Raw genomic sequence first — 18,155 nt, 5'->3', positions numbered from 1 at the left:
CTCAAAAGACTTGCAGGTTTGTAGGTTAATTGGCTTGGTATAAACTATAAATGTAAATTGTCCCTGGCGTGTGTATGGTCATGGGCCACATCTGAACCCACAAAACTGGGGAGGAAGCAGATAATTTTCAATCCTGACAGACTGCTTGAGAAAAGAGACTTTAAGGACCATGAACATAGCTCAGACAGGTGGAATGCATTGTATGCATGTACATTTTTTATCCCTCTCACCGGCAACTAATTTATTTTGCTTCTTGTTACATTGGCCCTACGTTTTAATTTAGCGCATTCTAATTCCTGAAGAGCATTATGACAACCTCTGTGCGCAGTCGGTTCACCTTTGATCCTAACAACTAATAGCTTTTCCAAGTGACAGTGTTAAAACACAAAGGTACAAGGCTTCATTAGAACAGACATTGTAAAGCCTAACTCATCCAAATGTTACCGCAGAATTGATTTATATTTGAATAAATTATTCAATGTATTATCATGCCAATGCTGAAAACTAATTTTAAAATGAACCTCAAACTTCAGGGCGAAAGATTAAATTCAAGCTGAAAAGCTAGACAAAACCAGCAAGATTTACTTGGTTAAATGGAACAGGACTTATCTATTCAGACCTTTGGTGCTGTCACAACATTCAATCACATCATGGCTGAATAACGTTTAATGTAATTTACCGGGCATAACTTGACATTCCCTCTTTGTACTGTATTCACAGTCAACAAAATACGGATAGCTCCCATGCTTCCCAGCGTCCACCACATTTTAGTGCCAGGAACTCAGATTTCCATCATCCTTGGTATGATGAACATTTCTTGATTTCACTCCCCATTCATTCAGGGCTCTGCTAGCAGAATAAACATACTACTGCAACTAAAGGAGTACAAGGTTTTGACTTTCAAATATTTGCAAGATTGTCTTAAGATCATATTCTACACCAATGACTCGGCCTGGCACGGTGGTGCAGTGGTAGAGTTGCCGCCTTACAGCGTTTACAGGGTCAGAGACCCAGGTTCGATCCCGACCATGTCTCCTGTCTGTATGGATTTTGTACGTTCTCCACATGACCGTGTGGGTTTACCCCTAGATGGGTTTTCCCCTAGATCTAGATCCTAGGTTTTCTCCCACCCTCCCAAGACGTACAGGTTTGTAGGTTAATTGGCTTTGTATAAATGCAAATTGTCCATAGTGTTAATGTGCAGAGATCATTGGTCGGTGCGGACTCGATGAGCCGAGGGGCCTGTTTCTGCACTGAATCTCTAAACTAAACCAAACTATGACTCTTGCAATCATAGTCTAACTTCTTAATACATCTCTTGTGAGTCGTTTCATTCTCGGTTTGACCTGACTGTCTCTACAATAATTACGAGACATAAAGTATGAACCAACCTTTCCTTATAAATGGACGAGGGCTTTACCTGTTAATATCAGACTTCAAAAGTGCAGAATATTTTCAACGAAGAAGCAAGCTGTAGAATGGTTGTGAAAGGGAATCAAATTGGGACATCAGCATTAAAAGCATTTAAGTTAACACAAACTTTAGAGTAGGAAAAAGATAGAAAGAGAGAAAGGGTGAACAGAAATACTCACATTTGTTAGCTTTATGCTAAAATTGTTGAAGAGTTAATGTTCCAAGAAAGTTACAGCTGATAATTTTGTATAAATTTGTTCTACAAGCAGCGATTGATCATAAATACTGATGCCACTAATTATAAACTCTTTGGTTTATGATTCTTGACAGATCCCCACCATAAACTGTAATGGATAAAATATAAAAACTTCTGTGTAACATATATTAACTTCAACAGGACATTGATACACTGGGCACAGCTCGGGGAGAATTGATAATGAGGATCTCAGAATGAAACCTTTGTTAGTGGAGAGCAGAAGATTTGGGAGGGATGTGATTTAGGTCTCTTGCAATATGGAAATACATGAATAACGCAGTTTATTTAATTTAAAAACACTGAACCAGCGGATTTAGCCATGTGAAGAATAACCCTTGAGGAAGATTAAAGATCAGAAAAAAATCTCATTTTGAAACTGAATAGTCAGTGCACTAAAAATGCCATTAATGATTTGTTGTTTAACATTATTAAAATCAAAGTTTTGATAAATATGTTGTTGAATTCAGCAATAAATGATCTGCAGATGAATGAAGACATCACAATTGCTGCAGACTATGGCAGCCTACATGTTGATCGACCCACACAAGTCTCACCTGATTAGACTATTTAGGCAGAAAAGGGAAGAGGAGAAAGATCAGGAAAATGACCTTGTTACCTGCCTCACCTGAAAATCAGTTTCCAATGAGGAGTGACCATTGGGCAAGTTCCCCATGAGCCGGTTCACACTGAGGGAGCAGCAGCCTGGTTAAGGCACATTTGGATGGAGAGTTTTTTTTCGAAGAAAATAAGATTACGAAATCATACCCAGGTCTCAAGGACCATCAAGCCTCAGAAATAGTATGTGCCAAGAATTAGAAAATATCTAGGCATATCACGGAAAAAAGTGAGAGAAAGGGCTGCTTTTCATCTGAGGGTGTAAGTAGAAGGATAAATAGAGGGATGGAATAAAATGGATTTCTACGCAGTTTTATTTTAGACATTGCATCATGGAAACACTCCTTTCGGCCCATGAAGACCACTCTGACCATCGATCACTCTTTCACAATAGATCTACGTTATCCCATGTTTTCATTCACTCCCTAGGGGCAATTTAGAGGCCAATTAACCTAGAAACCCACATGGTTTGGGGATGCGGGAGAAATCCGGGGCTCTTGGAGGAAACCCATGCAGTCAGCACCTGAGGTCAGTATCGAACCCGGGTCTCTGGCACAGCTCTACCTGCTGCCCCACTGTGCCACCCCAGTTTCAGTGTCTTTCACAACCTCAGGACATCTGAAAATAGTTTGTTATTTGGCCTGTAGTCCCTTTTGAAATGTAGGAATTTGCTCAGCGGACTGCATGAAGACACTAACCAGACGGTGGCTCGGGAATCTATGATAGTTGTTTTTCTCGACACTTTGCATCTTCGATGAATATAACTTGATTCTGAGCAGTTTGTAGTTGAAGCGGTCTCCTGGGTGCAAGTTAGGCGTTCTGTGCCTTACTTTCCTTTTACACTGATTGTATCCCGGTTAACAACAGGAAAATGACAATCTGCCACTATTACTGACAGTTCTTACGCAAGTCAGACATTTGCTTGCAAATTTGTTCTTCTGTCCCTCAAGCTGTTTGGGAGTCTATGGTGCATGTCCAACAGTGTGATTGCCTTCTATTTTTTTATTTTAGTGCAACTCATCTGGTTGCATCTAATGTCCCCAACACAGCATTCCTACAGTTGCAATTGTGATTACTCCTTAAACCTCCTCCTAATTGTAATCAGTCTGTCTTGTCTGTGAACCCTGTATTCAGCTGCTGATCTTCCAAGTCTAATTTCAAGGACGGCTAAAATGTATTTCCATGAGTGAACTTGCACCTTCAGCTCATCTGCTTTTTTCATCACCTGGCCTGAGTTCCAGTCTCAGCACCAGACCCACAACCTCCACGATGCAGACTTCGACAGCACGTGGTCGAATGACTCTGCTGGGTCCTACTGCTCCTGCCTCCAACAGGGAATCTCAGCAGTGATGGGTCTTTCCCTTCCCTCTCTTTTAAACAGGTTACCCCGATCACACACCCCACCCATTCAATAGTCCTCATGAGCCCCCCCCCCCCCCCCCCCCACCTCCTCTCTGAACACCCCATCCCCAGATCTCGCCTCAGCGTTTGTCCACTCCCCGGCCCTCGTCTGAAACCAACGCCCCCCCCCCCCTGTCGTGTTTTCACCATCCCCCCGACCTCCCCCTTTCCGATACGGAACTATCTGTCCTCATCGGAGGCCTCACCTTCATTCCCCTCCGCCCCCACCTCAACGAGTTCCGGGTCCGCCAAGACCTAGAGCCTTTCTTAGTCGCCTCCATCTCTGTGCCTTTTTCTATGGGAAGAAGTTCTCACCACCCAGTGATGAATCCACCTCCCATCTCCACCGGTCCCCCTCCTCTTGGACTCCCCAAAACGGCCTTCCACCCTCTCGAGACCTCTTTATTTCGCTACACACACACTGGGGACAATTTCCAATTTTTACTGAAGCCAATTAACCTACAGACCTGTACGTCTTTGGAGCCTGGGAGGAAACCAGAGAACCGGGAGTAAACTCACACGGTCACAGGGAGAACGTGAAAGGTCTGTGCAGACAGCACCCGTAGTCAGTGATGCTGCTGCAAGGAAGATTTACATTGCTCCTGCACCTCACTGTACATCTGTATATGATAATGAACTTGAGTTGGCTTGTCCTGGCATAAGCATCTACTCAGCACTCCTCGTCCAACAGAGATCCAGTACAGGTGGGCTGGAAGTTAAGTCCTGATTCTACTCCCTGGCTTCTTGTCCCGGAATGCTGCGCAAACAAATGTGAGAAAAAAGAGAAAAAAAAAAAGGAGGATATCTGCAGGCACATCTGAATGCTGCGCAAACAAATGTGAGAAAAAAGAGAAAAAAAAAGAGGATATCTGAGGCCTATGAATGCAAGGAATGCTAGTGGATAAAGCAAAGATAGACACAAAATGCTGGAGTAACTCAGCGGGACAGGCAACATCTCTGGAGAGGAATAGGTGACGTTTTGGGTCAAGACCCTTCTTCAGCATCTCCAGAGATGCTGCCTGTTCAGCTGAAGAAAGGTCCCGACCCGAAACGTCACCTATCACCAATCAGAAAATTGAGGCAGAGTTGGAAATAACACCCCCCGCGGGCAGCATTAATTTTTTTCTGGGTGCTTCTGAAATACTGGAAATTCCACCTTCTGTTTGCATGGATGATGTTTGTTTGGATATAAATATCTACCACGTCGTCAGAAATATGCGTGGATCAACCGAGCAAATACACAGCGATCAGTGCGTTACAGAACCAAGCAAAACTTCAAGCTTCACCTAGGAGGAGATGACAGTAAGGTAAATGCAGAATATGGTGACTGCTGACAGGTTAGAGACAAATGGCAGCGGATGAGCAGCGGCTACTGCTGGAGGATTTACGATGCCGTACCAAACAGAACCGACACGGTTATCGCAAGAGCCGCCGACTCACAGGGTCCATTAGAAGTAGCATTTTGTTTGTAACTGATTAACCTTGAAATGTGTTGTGTGTGTCTGTCGGGCACCAAGAAAAGCCAAACAGTATCGAATAAACATTTGAACTGAAGTTTGTTCAGCTGCTCTCCCCCAGGGGGAAGGAGTGGGCAAGCCCGACAGTGTGCAAAGCAGGAGGTTGCTGATGCCACACTGGCTGGTGATCTGTCCGTGACCAGATTTTGTGGCATATGCCGGCTTCAAACCTAAAGAGGAGCCAAGGCCGACCCAGATGGAGGACATCATGATCAGAAGGCGCTCGTTGCGATTTGCAGCCAGAGATGCATTATCACAGTGTGGTTGGTTACTGTTGTGATGCAAGAACATCTTGCAACCAACTTAAATACAGCAAGATCCCACAGACCTAAAGAGCCATGCAATACCTTTGTGTATGAACCTGGCTCAGTCAGGAGCATGGACAAAATCAGTTGAGAATCATGAGTCAACCCATATTTTTTTCATATTGACCTCAAAATTATTTAAAGTGTGGAACAGTTAAATAGTCCAGAATTGTATCATGTACTTTAAAAAAAAAGTATTTTTAGAATGCAGAGTAACTCAACGGATCAGGCAGCATCTCTGGAAGACATGGATAGACGTTTCAGGTCGGGTTCTTCATTTGTTCCAACAGCACTCAACAAACCCATTGTCAAAGCAGCTGCCTGATCAGCTCACCATCCATCACCCTAAACATAAAACATAGACCAGGAACAGGCACTTCGGCTCACAATGTTGATGCCGTATATTATGACAAGACTAACTCTTATCTGCCCGCACATAACCCATATCCCTCCATCCCCTGCGCATACATGTGCCTCTCCAGAAGTCTCTTTCACACCACTACCATCCACCATCCAGCCAGCATCCACCATCACCCCCGGAAGCTCATACTAGGCACACTATGTGTAAAAAACCTGCCCTGCACATCTTCTTTAAACTTTGTTCCTCGCACTTTAAAGCTATGCCCTCTAGTATATGACATTTCCATCCTGGGGAAAAAGGTTCTGACTGTCTACCCCATCTTTGCCTCTCATAAATGTCTATACTTCTATCAGCTCTCCCCTCAATCTCCACTTCAGAGCAAACAATCCAAGTTGGTTCACCCTCCCCCTGTTGCTAATGCTCTCTAATTCAGGCTTCACTCTGGTAAACCTCCTCTGTTATTCCTCCCACCACTGAGCAACTTGCCTGCAAAGTGTATAGACTAAAACATGCGTAGCAGGAACCCACCGGAGATGCTTTGGCAAAAATATCCCAATGCTTTGACCTTCGCCCTCAAAAAGAAAAGTAGGGAAGCAGCGGGTATGCCATATTAGTTAGTTTAGTTCATTGTCATGTGCATTGAGGTACAGTGAGGTACACGCAGCAGATCTGTAATAACCAACATGCATTTAATTCCCCTCATTTGTCCCTGTCACTTCATATTCCCATCCTTTTCCTTGTGAAATTTAGACGCCCAATTGTCCCAAGTGATGGCATCAACCAAGTTATCTGTAAGTAGGACCATCAGACCAATGTGTTGGCTGTAGAGGTGTTCATAAAGATCATTTTCATTTTTGATTTAGTTGCAGGCTAATGTTTTTCAGTTTGCACATCTGCAAGTCATACGGGGTCCAAGCAAAATCATTTTCCTGAAACACTTTCAGTGCTGGTTTTACCCTGTGCCTTCATTAGAAGTGTGACAGGAATCTTGATTTTGTAACAATAGAGGAAGGAGAGAAACTCTGAAGAAATAAGAACTGGAATGAATGTTTTTCACTAAAGTACCATTAGAATTTACCATTGGAATGTTCTCTCTGCGACTGGGTTATTCAGATTTCAGAAAAAGATCGCTCAATTAACATGAGATTTTAGTGAATAACATGGCACTTTGCGAGGCCTTTAATGGATATAATAACAAAACAATTTAGTGTCTCCACTAGAGAAAATTGAAATATCAGGTGGCCATTATGCTGGAATTCTACAATTTCGGCTTTGATGACGTGGTAATTTTATCAATTGTATTCCCAGCAGAGAGCTTCAGCTGCTGTGACCCCCACATGTGGAATCTGCTGACCAGCATACCTGAACTCGTACCTGAGTCAGTCAGGTAATTGGAAAGAGAAGATCAAGAAAACCAGCCCATGTTTATTTAGTTGAAATGGATGTGAATTCAATGCCATGGTGCTCCTAGTTTGGAGACACTGGTGAAAATACATTCTGCTTCATCTATGTATCAGTATAACAAATGCAACACAATCTAGTCATTAAGGTATTAGTGGGTAAACCCACAGATAGTAGTGGGTTTTTTGAAGGTTTTATTATGGAAGTTTTTTCGGAGCAAAGATTTAAAAATGTTATTTCGGTTTAGTTTAGAGATACAGTAAGGAAGCAGGCCCTTTGGTCCACCATGTCCGCACCGACCAGCAATCCTCACACATTAGCACTATCCTACACACATTAGGGACAATTTTACACCTACATCAAGCCTATTAACCTACAAACCTGTATGTCTTGGGAGTGCGGGAGGAAACCGAAGATCTCGCAGAAAACCCATGCGGGTCACGGGGAGAACGTCCAAACTCTGTGCAGACAGCACCCATAGTCAGTTTTGAACCCGGGTCTGTAAGCACTGTAAGGAGATCCTTCTTCCCTGTGGCTATCAAACTGTACAACTCCTCCCCCTTCTGTCATGGGATAGACTGAGACTGACTCCCCTCGCCCCCCCCCCCCCCCCCCCCCACCCCACGCCCCCCCCACCCCCATCCCCAATCTTTGCACATGCCCAATCCTTTCCACTCGTCACTTTAATTTCAAGTTTCTTGTATTTTGTGTTTTTTTATCAATTTCCCTCCTGGGATAAATCAAGTTCTATCATATTGTATAGAGAATATTGAATGAAAATCTAGAGCATGCAGAATGGCAAAAGTGAATGATAGACTGGCAGGGTAGGATTTTGTACGAACCGTGACTGGGAGACTAAAAAGCTAATAAAGAGAGAGAAAATGTATTATTAAAGTAAGCAAGTGTATCAAAACATCAAGTGTTTCGGTGGATCAAAATGGAGAGGCTGGCGAAGGGCAGCGTGGGAGCTCTGGAGGGTGAGACAAGGGTTAGTAACAAGAAACAAAGGGCTTGGATTGAATCCAATACTTTGCACCAGTCTTCAAAGGGGAGGATGCTACAGGAATCCCAAGGACAACAGGTGGGTTGGTTTCCGTAGCAGCATTTTACAACCAGTAACAGTTCCTGTAATGAGGGACACAGGTTTAAAGTGAGGGGAGAAAGATTTAATTAGAACCTGAGGGATAACTTTTTTTTAACACAAAGGGCACACAAACGAGCTTCTGGGTGAAATATTTGAGGCAGGTACCATCATTACATTTAAGAGATAATTGGACAGCTGCATGGAAAACAACGAAATGCATTAACAACGATAATTGGACAGCTACATGACAGATCTAGTGTGTTATGGGCCAAGTGAGGGCAGGTGGGACCTAGTGTAGATTGGGCATGTTGGTTGGCATGAGAAAGTTGGGCTGAATGGCCTGTTTCTGTGCTGTGCGACTTTATTATTCGGTGACTTTATGAGGGATGAACTATTGAAAACCTGAAGAACCAAAGGCAGATGTAATATCAGGACCCGATTGTTTGAATCAAAGGGTATTAACTGAAGTGGCTGTTGAGGCTTCATGTATGGCCATTTCTTTAAGATTTTAATTGAGTTCCAGGAGGATACCTGCAGCAAATATAATTCAGTTTTTCAAGAAGGGAGAAATAAAGGAGGAAAACCATAAGCCAGTTAGCAGGGCATTTATAATCAAGGCATAAACAGCTGGTCATTCACGGCAATCAAACTAAGTCAACATGGTTGTTGAAAATCATGCTTGACAAATTTGCTAGAGTTTTTTGAGGATATAACAAGTAATCAATAGAGGGTGTCCTGCAAATTTAGTGCGTTTAAATTTCCAGAGGCTTTTAGTAAGATGCCACATATAACAGGAGAGCCTGTTAACATGAAAACACAAACAAATAGAAGACAGGTTCAGGATAAATGAGGGCTTTTTCAGACTGTAGCACTCCAAGGAACAATTATAAGCCCTTAATTAATGACAAGGTCTTAGAAAAGGGGAAGAGCACAGGGTATCCAAGTTTGTGAAGGATACCACAATTGGCGGCAGCTAATGTTTACGAAAGAACTGCAGATGCTGGAAAAATCGAAGGTAGACAAAAAGCTGGAGAAACTCAGCAGGCAAGGCAGCATCTATGAAGAGGTCATGCTGCAGGGATTATACGTTAATCTTATAATTGAATATGTGGATTAATTAGGAAAGTAGAAGGTCACACACTTTGGTAAGAGGGGGCAACAGGGAGACTGATATCTAAACAGAGAGAGATTGCAAAAGAGTGAAGAACAGAGGGATTTAGATGTTCTAGTGCATGAAATACCAAAAAAATTGAATGCGGCAACTAATTAGGGAAGAAATCGTAATTATGACTTTGGGGGTGGTGTTTAAACAAAGGGGAATATTGTTTCAATCGCATTGGGTGTTGAGGCTGCAACTCAATATTATTTTGCGCCATTTTTTTTAGGAAAAGATATACTAGCATTGAAGACAATCTAGAAAACAGGTTAAAGAGATTAAAAATCAGTCACCTGAACTGCATTTGGGTTCTCTAATGTAGAGCAGGCCAATGTGAAGGGTTAACTTCTTGACAGGAGACAGGGGATGATTCCCCTGTTCACTGGAACAGTACTTTGGGACAGTTTGTATCTATCTGAGAGAACAGCTGACACCTCAGTATAACAATACCAGCACAGCGCCTCTGACACCTTCTCAGCCTCTCCGAGAGTCCTTTGTGCTCAAATCCCTGTAGCAGTTAAAATAGAACTTCTATCTTTCCCAGAGATAGGCATTTGTCACAAGGTCATAAGATCATAAGATCATAAGTGATGGGAGCAGAATTAAGCCATTCGGCCCATCAGGGCTACTCCGCCATGCAATCATGGCTGATCTATCTCTCCCTCCTAACCCCATTCGCCTGCCTTCTCCCCATAACCTCTTCATGGTTCTGCCAGTTTTGCCCATTGACTTAATTCATTTTGAAATATTCTACATGTTTGCATGAAACTTATGAAAAAGAGACCATTTCAAACTCTAAAATGAAGTAATTAGCAGGGACAGTGTGTATGTGTTCTCAGCCGTCTTGAAAAAACCATACAACATTCCCACTGTGTCTTGGGCATGACCCGGAACGTCAACCCTCCAGATTCTCCAGAGCTGCTGCCTGACTCACTGAGTTACTCCAGCACTTTGTGGCTATCTTTGGTAGAAGTCAGCATCTGCAGATCCTTGGTATTACAGATGGATCACATGTAGGGAGAGGAGATTAGTATAACTTGGCATCATATTTGTCACTGGCATAGTGGGCAGAAAGGCCTGTTCTGCGCTGTGCTGTGCTGTTCTAAACTATATTTCGGCTCCCTGACTGGCTATCTGGGAAAGAGAGAAAAATGAAGCAAAAAAAAAAGAATGACAAAAAAGCAGCACAAATGATTGATACAACAAGTGCGAATAAGACTGAAGACAGAAAGATTGGAAGGAATCGAAATTAAATGAAAATGTGATCATCAAGCAGTAACATTGAAGGGAATCAAATAGTGTTCTACAGTCACTTACTGTAAGTAAACAGGTCACACAGGGTGGGGTTGGGCAAATAGATGTTAAATTGGAGGCTGATAAAAGAGATGCGTTACATATTTTTCATCTATTAGCAAGGAGGAAGATGCTGTCAAAGTCACAATAAGCTGGACGGTTATGACATTAGTAGTTTTTAGGAAGACAGGCTCATTTTTAAGGTATAATAGAACTGCAAAAGCAGGTAGTGTTTTTTGACAGGTTCAAAACTACAGATGAAGTGGTAATAATCTTTCAATCATCCTTCAACACAACAGTGTTTTTAAAGGAAGACAGGCACAAAACGCTGGAGTAACTCAGCGGGACAGGCAGCATCTCTGGAGAGAAGGGATGGGTGACGTTTCGGATCGAGACTGGAGCAAAGGCTCAATCTGAAAACTTTTTTTGATTCTAACAAAAAATTTGATGAAATGATGATGATGGAGAACCAGCTGGAAGCAATTATCAGGGCCAAAATTAACATTTATTTCAATGAGGATGGAGCGAAGTAGAGCTGTTAATGGCAAATCATGCTTAACTAACTTAATTCACAAGGCACCAGGAGGAGATAATAGTAGCAATAGGGTGAATGATGCATTGTTGGATATTCAAAAGACACAGTGTTAGAGCTACTGGCTCACAGGGCCCGAGACCCGGGTTTGACCCTGACCTCTGGTGCTGTCTGTGTGGAGTTTGCATGTTCACCCTGTGACCACGTGGACTTCCTCCGCGTGCTTAGGTTTCCTCCCACATCCCCGAGACGTGTGAGCTTGTAGGGCAATTGGCCCCTGTGAATTGCATCCAGTGTGATCGACTGTATGCGAAAGTGGGGTGGCGGAGAGCTAGCGTGAATGGGTGATGTAGGGTGATGGTCGGCATGGGCTGAGGAAGTATTCTCATGCAGTATCTTTCAATCAATAAATCAATCAACGTGCTAAAGGAATTTGGGAAGGGAAGCCATTGCAGGTGTCTGTAGCCTAATGAATAAGCATGGACCCGATAGAGTGTGGCTCCCTCTCCCTACAGCTGGATAATGGTGGAGGTGTGTGTGTGTGTGTGTGTGGGGAGAAAAAAGCTGGAGAAAGCTGGAGAAAGTGAAGAAGACTGAAAAGATGGGTTTGAGGATAGATTCCTTATGGAGAGGGACGATGATGCCAATTAGAGGGAGACAGGGACAGTTTTGGAAATGACAGAGCTGGTTATCAACAATAAGAGACCGGTCATTTAGTTGGAATAGGGTTAATGAAGTAAAAGCTACGCCAAGTGCGGAAAGGATTTGAGGAGAGAGAGAGAGAGAGCAAGGCGGGTGTTTGGATAGGTGTAGTTTTGGGTGGGGACCCTTCAGCAGCCTTCACCAGAGATGATGCCTGACCTGCTGGGTTACTCCAGCACTTTGTGGGGTTTTTTTTTGTAAACTAGCATCTGCAGTTCCTTGTTTTTCCAAGGATGGTATTTAGTTGCTGTGGAGGTAGCTTGAGCCAAAGGTTGAGGTGAAGTGGAATGATTTGACAGATAACCTGGTGATAAAGAAAACTGTGAGCTCCTTGCATGTGCTGTTGAAGATGATGATGATGATTTTGGAATTATAACTATATAACGGTCTACTAGCCGAAGGGAAATGGTCGGATGTTTGCCATACATTTTCCTCTGACTCTTTAGACTACATGCCAGCAGAAAGGCATGCAGTAGCCAGTGAAAGATTAATGGTGTGAATGAGGACTAGGTCATCAAAGCGGTTTGGGGTTGCGCAGATGGGTAGGTTAGGTTTTGCGCAGGATCAAGAGAGTACATAAAATATCTCATGGCAATGTTTGAAGTGGATCAATAGAGTTCTCCGCAGTGTCCAGGCCTCACGACACTTGAAACTAGATTATCTGGTCATTATCAAATTTATGTTTGGAACTTGTGTGCAAAATAACTGCGTTTCTCACATTAATACAGTAATATAATGAAAAATAAATGATTCATTGACCATGGTTTGTTTTGGAGCACCTTGCGCCTGAGATAGTCGTCACATATATGCCCACCTTTCTTTTTGTTGCATGGGATACCCTGGAATATTTTCTATTTCTCTTAAAGTGGCAAAGCATGTCATATGTTAAGCCTGAAAACTAACTGATCCATTGGAACCCTGTGTATATGTCATTGATACAAACATACACATATTATTTCTAAGATACTGTAGACACAGAATGCTGGAGTAACTCAGCAGGACAGGCAGCATCTCTGGATAGAAGGAATGGGTGACGTTTTGGGTCGAGACTCTTCTTCAGACCCGATACATCAGCTACTCCTTCCATCCAGCGATGCTGCCTGTGCCGCTGGGGTACTCCAACATTTTTTGCCTATCTTAGGTGTAAACCGGCATGTGCTGGTCCTTCCAATACATTTATTATTTCTTTCAACAAGGTTGGGGCGGGAAGGGTGAAGAAAGTAACACTATTGATAATTATTTCAACTAAGTTGTTCTTAATTTGATTTGCTATTAAATATAACGAGGCATTTAAAGGCAGTTGACGTTTCTGAGGACCGTTGAGAAGAAATAATAATGAGGGAGAGACATGGGAAACAAAGCTAAAGCTACCCAGAGCAGAGACAACATAATAAAACTAAAGGGCCTGTCCCACTTGCGCGTCATTTACGTGACATGATTTACGCGTCACGACGCACGATGCGCGCATGGCGAGCATTACACACGTATGGCGCGAGGTGAGGCATGGTGGCGAGGCAGTGATGCGCGGTCGCGCGCTCCGACCCAGGATTTTGGGATTCACAAAATCTTTGCGTGCCACCTGCATGACGCGTACATGAGGCCCAAGTGGGACCGGCCCGTTAGTAGTGAAAATAAAAAATAAAACTGCAGATGCTGGAATGCTAAAATTAAAACAGAAAGCATTGGAAATACACAGCGGGACAAGCAGCACCTGAAGGAAGAGGAACACAGTTAACTTTCCAGGATGTGGTCCCATCGTCAGATACATCAAGTGAATAACTCCAGTGAAACCCAGGCAGAAAATCGTGAGCTGAGCGAGGAACTCAAATGGAAAAGAGAAACAGTAATAGAAAATATTGAAACAAGAGATCAAAGCGAAGGCAAGTAAATATAGTATGAGCATTTAAGTCAACAAAAGCTGAAAAGTGATCTGATTACAGAAGAAAAAGACTAGGTTGATTATTGGTTAAATACTCCATTTAGGCTTTTGGATGAGGAGAACGTTGCCACAATATCACTGTGGTAAAAATAATGAATGGGGTGAAAACTGAGTAGGTATTAAGGCTGACTTTGCTAAAATGAGTCAATTGGGCTGGACTGGAGCATCCCAGTTGCAGGGCGAGGGTAAATATTGCAACGGGGTTTGCTGTAATCATCCAGTGATCCATTGAAACAGATGATATGCTAGAGGTCAGGAGAATGGCCGGCCAGCTGCCACATGCAGTAGATAGGAATGTTCATTAAACTTTTGTAACTTTATCGGTGCCAAAACGTGGCGACACTTAAGGTCATAAGTAATAGGAGTAGAATTAGGCCATTTGGCCCATCGGGTCTACTCATGGCTGATCTATCTCTTCCTCCTAACCCCATTCTCCTACCTTCCCCCCATAACCTCTGACACCTGTACTAATCAAGAATTAATCTGTCTCTGCCTCAAAAATATCCACTGACTTGACCTCCACAGCCTTCTATGGCAAAGAATTCCACAGATTTACCATCCTCTGATTAAATAAATTTCTCCTCATCTCCTTCCTAAAAGATTGTCCTTTAATTCTGAGGTTATGACATCTAGTCCTGGACTCTCCCACTAGTGGAAACATCATCTCCACACCCACTCTATCTAAGCCTTTCACTATTCTGTATGTTTCAATGAGTTACCCCCTCATCCTTCTAAACTCCAGCGAGTACAGGCTCAGTGCCGACAAACTCTCATCATAGGTTAACCTACTCATTCAATACACAATAGACAACAGGTGCAGGCGTAGGCCATTTGGCCCTTCAAGTCAGCACCACCATTCAATGTGACCATGGCTGATCATCCACAATCAGTACCCCATTCCTGCCTTCTCCCATATCCCTTGACTCTGCTATCTTCAAGAGCCCTATCTAGCTCTCTCTTGAAAGTATCCAGAGAACCGGCCTCCACCGGCAGAGAATTCTACAGACACAACTCTCTGTGTGAAAAAGTGTTTCCTCATCTCCATTCAAATGGCTACCCCTTATTCTTAAACTGTGGCTCCTGGTTCTGGACTCCCCCAACATCGGGAACTTGTTCCTGCCTCTATTGTGTCCAAACCCTTAATAATCTTATATGTTTCAATAAAATCCCCTCTCGTCCTTCTAATTTCCAGAGTATACAAGCCCAGCCGTTCTATTCTCTCAGCATATGACAGTTCTGCCATCCCGGGAATTAAACTTGTGAACCTATGCTGCACTCCCTCAATAGCAAGAATGTCCTTCCTCAAATTGGAGACCAAATCGGCAATACTCCAGGTGTGGTCTTACTCGGGCCCTGTACAACTGCAGAAGGACTTATTTTCTCCTATACTCAACTCTTGTTATGAAGGCCAACGTGCCATTTGCTTTCTTCACTGCCTGCTGTACCTGCATGCTTACTTTCATAGACTGATGAACAAGGACCCCCAGATCCCTTTGTACTTCCCCTTTTCCTAACTTGACACAATTTAGATCTCCTTCATGTTTTTGCTACCAAAGTGGATAACCTCGCATTCATCCACATTAAACTACATCTGCCATGCATCTTCCCACTCATCCAACCTGTTCCTGGGATCATTTCTCGTAAACCTCCTCTGGACCCTCTTCAGAGCCAGCACATCCTCAGATATGGTGTCCAAAATTGCTCACATTATACCAAATGCGGCCTTGTGTCTGCAACATGATTTTACTGGATTGTCTGCAAAACAAAGTACCTAGGTACATGTGACAATAAAGTATCATTGAATCATTAAAGTAGAAAACTCTTGCATAAAAAGTGGTGCAAGCATATACAAGGTAACTGCAAGCGAGTCAATTCAACATCAGTTTTGGGAACATTTTGGAAATAATTAATCAGAGTTTGGGAGGCGTCAAAGCTCAGTTGCATTGATTTTTTATGTCTAACATTTGCACTTTTTGTTTTATTCTTTCAGTAGTCCAGCTACACCCCTTGGCGCTATGCCGAGAACACTTTGGGCTGCCGATTATTATCAATGGTTGATAATTGCCTCTGGATGCATTGCAACTGAGATTGATGAACATTCAAACTAAAGGGATTTGATGAAGGGTTAACATTTCAAGCCACTATCAGTCAGCAAGAGGGGAGTTGCATACAATTCACTTTGCATCATGAATTTCGGTTGAAGACAATTGAACAGTCTAAGATACACAATGGACCACTAATGACAGGAGTTCCAGGGAAGAATCATTTTTCATTCTATTCACACCTAAAAAAAAGAGATTCCTCGAGCAGGATTGTGTGAAAGGAGATTAATCACATTTGACATATGTAGCCTTTGTTCAATGCTCCCAATATTCCAAGTGGCTTGATCTCTCTGAGTGCTTAAAAGCTGCATGAGCAGGTCAGATTGCATATGTCTACCTTTGATTTAAACCACCATCTGCAGTTCTTTCCTACACGGATATATGAATAGTACCTATGCATGCCAGAGGAAGCTGAAGAGGTAGGTACAATTATAATGCTTAAAAGGCATTAGGTCAGGTACATGGACAGAAGAGAAAAGGTATTTGAACCAAATGCAGGGATATGAGATTAGCTTGGACAGACACCTTGGTTGCCATGGATGAATTGGGCTGAAGTTCCTGTTTCGGTGCTATATGACTGTGTGACTTTGAATCAATTCTGAGCTACAGTATAAACCTCATTTAGAAAGAAAAAAAGACACAGGGTGCTTGAGTAACTCAGTAAGTTAGGCAACATATTTGGAGAGCATGGATAGGTACCATTTTGGGTCGAGACCCTTCTTTAGAAAGACACAGGTTGATCACGAGCATTCAGCATGAATTTGTTTAAGGAAGGTTTTGCCTGATTATCGTCCCTTTCACTTTGACAGTCCTTGTCAGGGCATCTGCTGAGACACAAAGAGATTGGGACAACAGGACCAATCATCCATGACAACGGACAACATGGTGGCGCAGTGGTAGAGTTGCTGCCTTACAGCACTTACAGCACCAGAGACCCAGGTTCAATCCCGACTACTGGTGCTGTCTATACAGAGTTTGTGCGTTCTCTCCGTGACTGCATGGGTTTCCTCCCAGATCTTCAGTTTCCTCAAACACTCCAAACAAAGATTTGTGGGTTAATTGGCATGGTATAAATGTAAAAATTGTCCCTAGTGTGTGTAGGATAGTGATAATGTGCAGTGATCGCTGGTCGGAGCGGACTCAGTGGGCTGAAGGGCCTGTATCAGCACTGTATCTCTAAACCAGTGGTTCCCACAGGGGGGCAATTTGATTTTTAAGGGGGGCAATTGAGCACGACTGAGGAGGTCTGGGTCCAAATTTTCGATTTTTATTTTTTTGGATTTTCCATATGTAGTTTATGTTTCAGATGTTATTTTGAGTAAATAATTTTTTTAGGGTAAAAAAGGTCTTTATTGTGCAGTTTCATTATTATTATTTTAATACCACCTAATGTTTTTTTCTTTTTTTTTTTACAATTTTTTAGTAATTTCTTGCTCAGAACTTTAACCGTCTTTTTTTAAATTCATTTTTCTTTTTCATGGATACCTTGTTCTTTTGAAGCTTGTTTAAACCAAGGTATTGGTGTTTTAAGCTTCTTCAGCTGAAACGGAGTTCACTTTTTAAATGATAAGAATTATATATCACAACATGGGGGGGGGGGGCATCAGGATTTTAGAGGTGATTAGGTGGGGCATGGCCAAAAAACCACTGCTCTAAACTAAACCCTTCAACAATTGTAGGTGTGTGTGTGTGTTTATGGCAGAACTTTGTTATCCAAGTGTTGCTGGAGTATAGTAAATGTAACATGGGTATGTTAGAACACATTCTGGGTGGGATCATACACTCCCTGCTGAAAACGGAACGCTCCATGTAACAATAATCTTTTCTCCTTTCACATTTTTTCACCCCCCCGCCTGCCACTTGCCTCATTAAGATGACCTGTCAGATGTTGGACTCTGGTTTGGGTTTCCAAAGTAGCATCCTTTTCCCCTATACTTTAACCAAGTTCTTGGTCTGTTTCATCTGCTCCAACTAAATGCAAATATTTAATTCATGGTATTTTCAATCCATTGCCAGTTGCACTATTCATCAACGGCTACCAGATGCTTTTAGCCTGCCTGATTTCTGATTCTTAAGTG

This window comes from Leucoraja erinacea, chromosome 15 (genome assembly GCF_028641065.1).
Source record: "Leucoraja erinacea ecotype New England chromosome 15, Leri_hhj_1, whole genome shotgun sequence".
NCBI classification, from domain to species: domain Eukaryota; kingdom Metazoa; phylum Chordata; class Chondrichthyes; order Rajiformes; family Rajidae; genus Leucoraja; species Leucoraja erinaceus.
The sequence above is the reverse complement of the archived record's forward strand: the minus strand, read 5'-3'. Positions refer to the sequence as shown.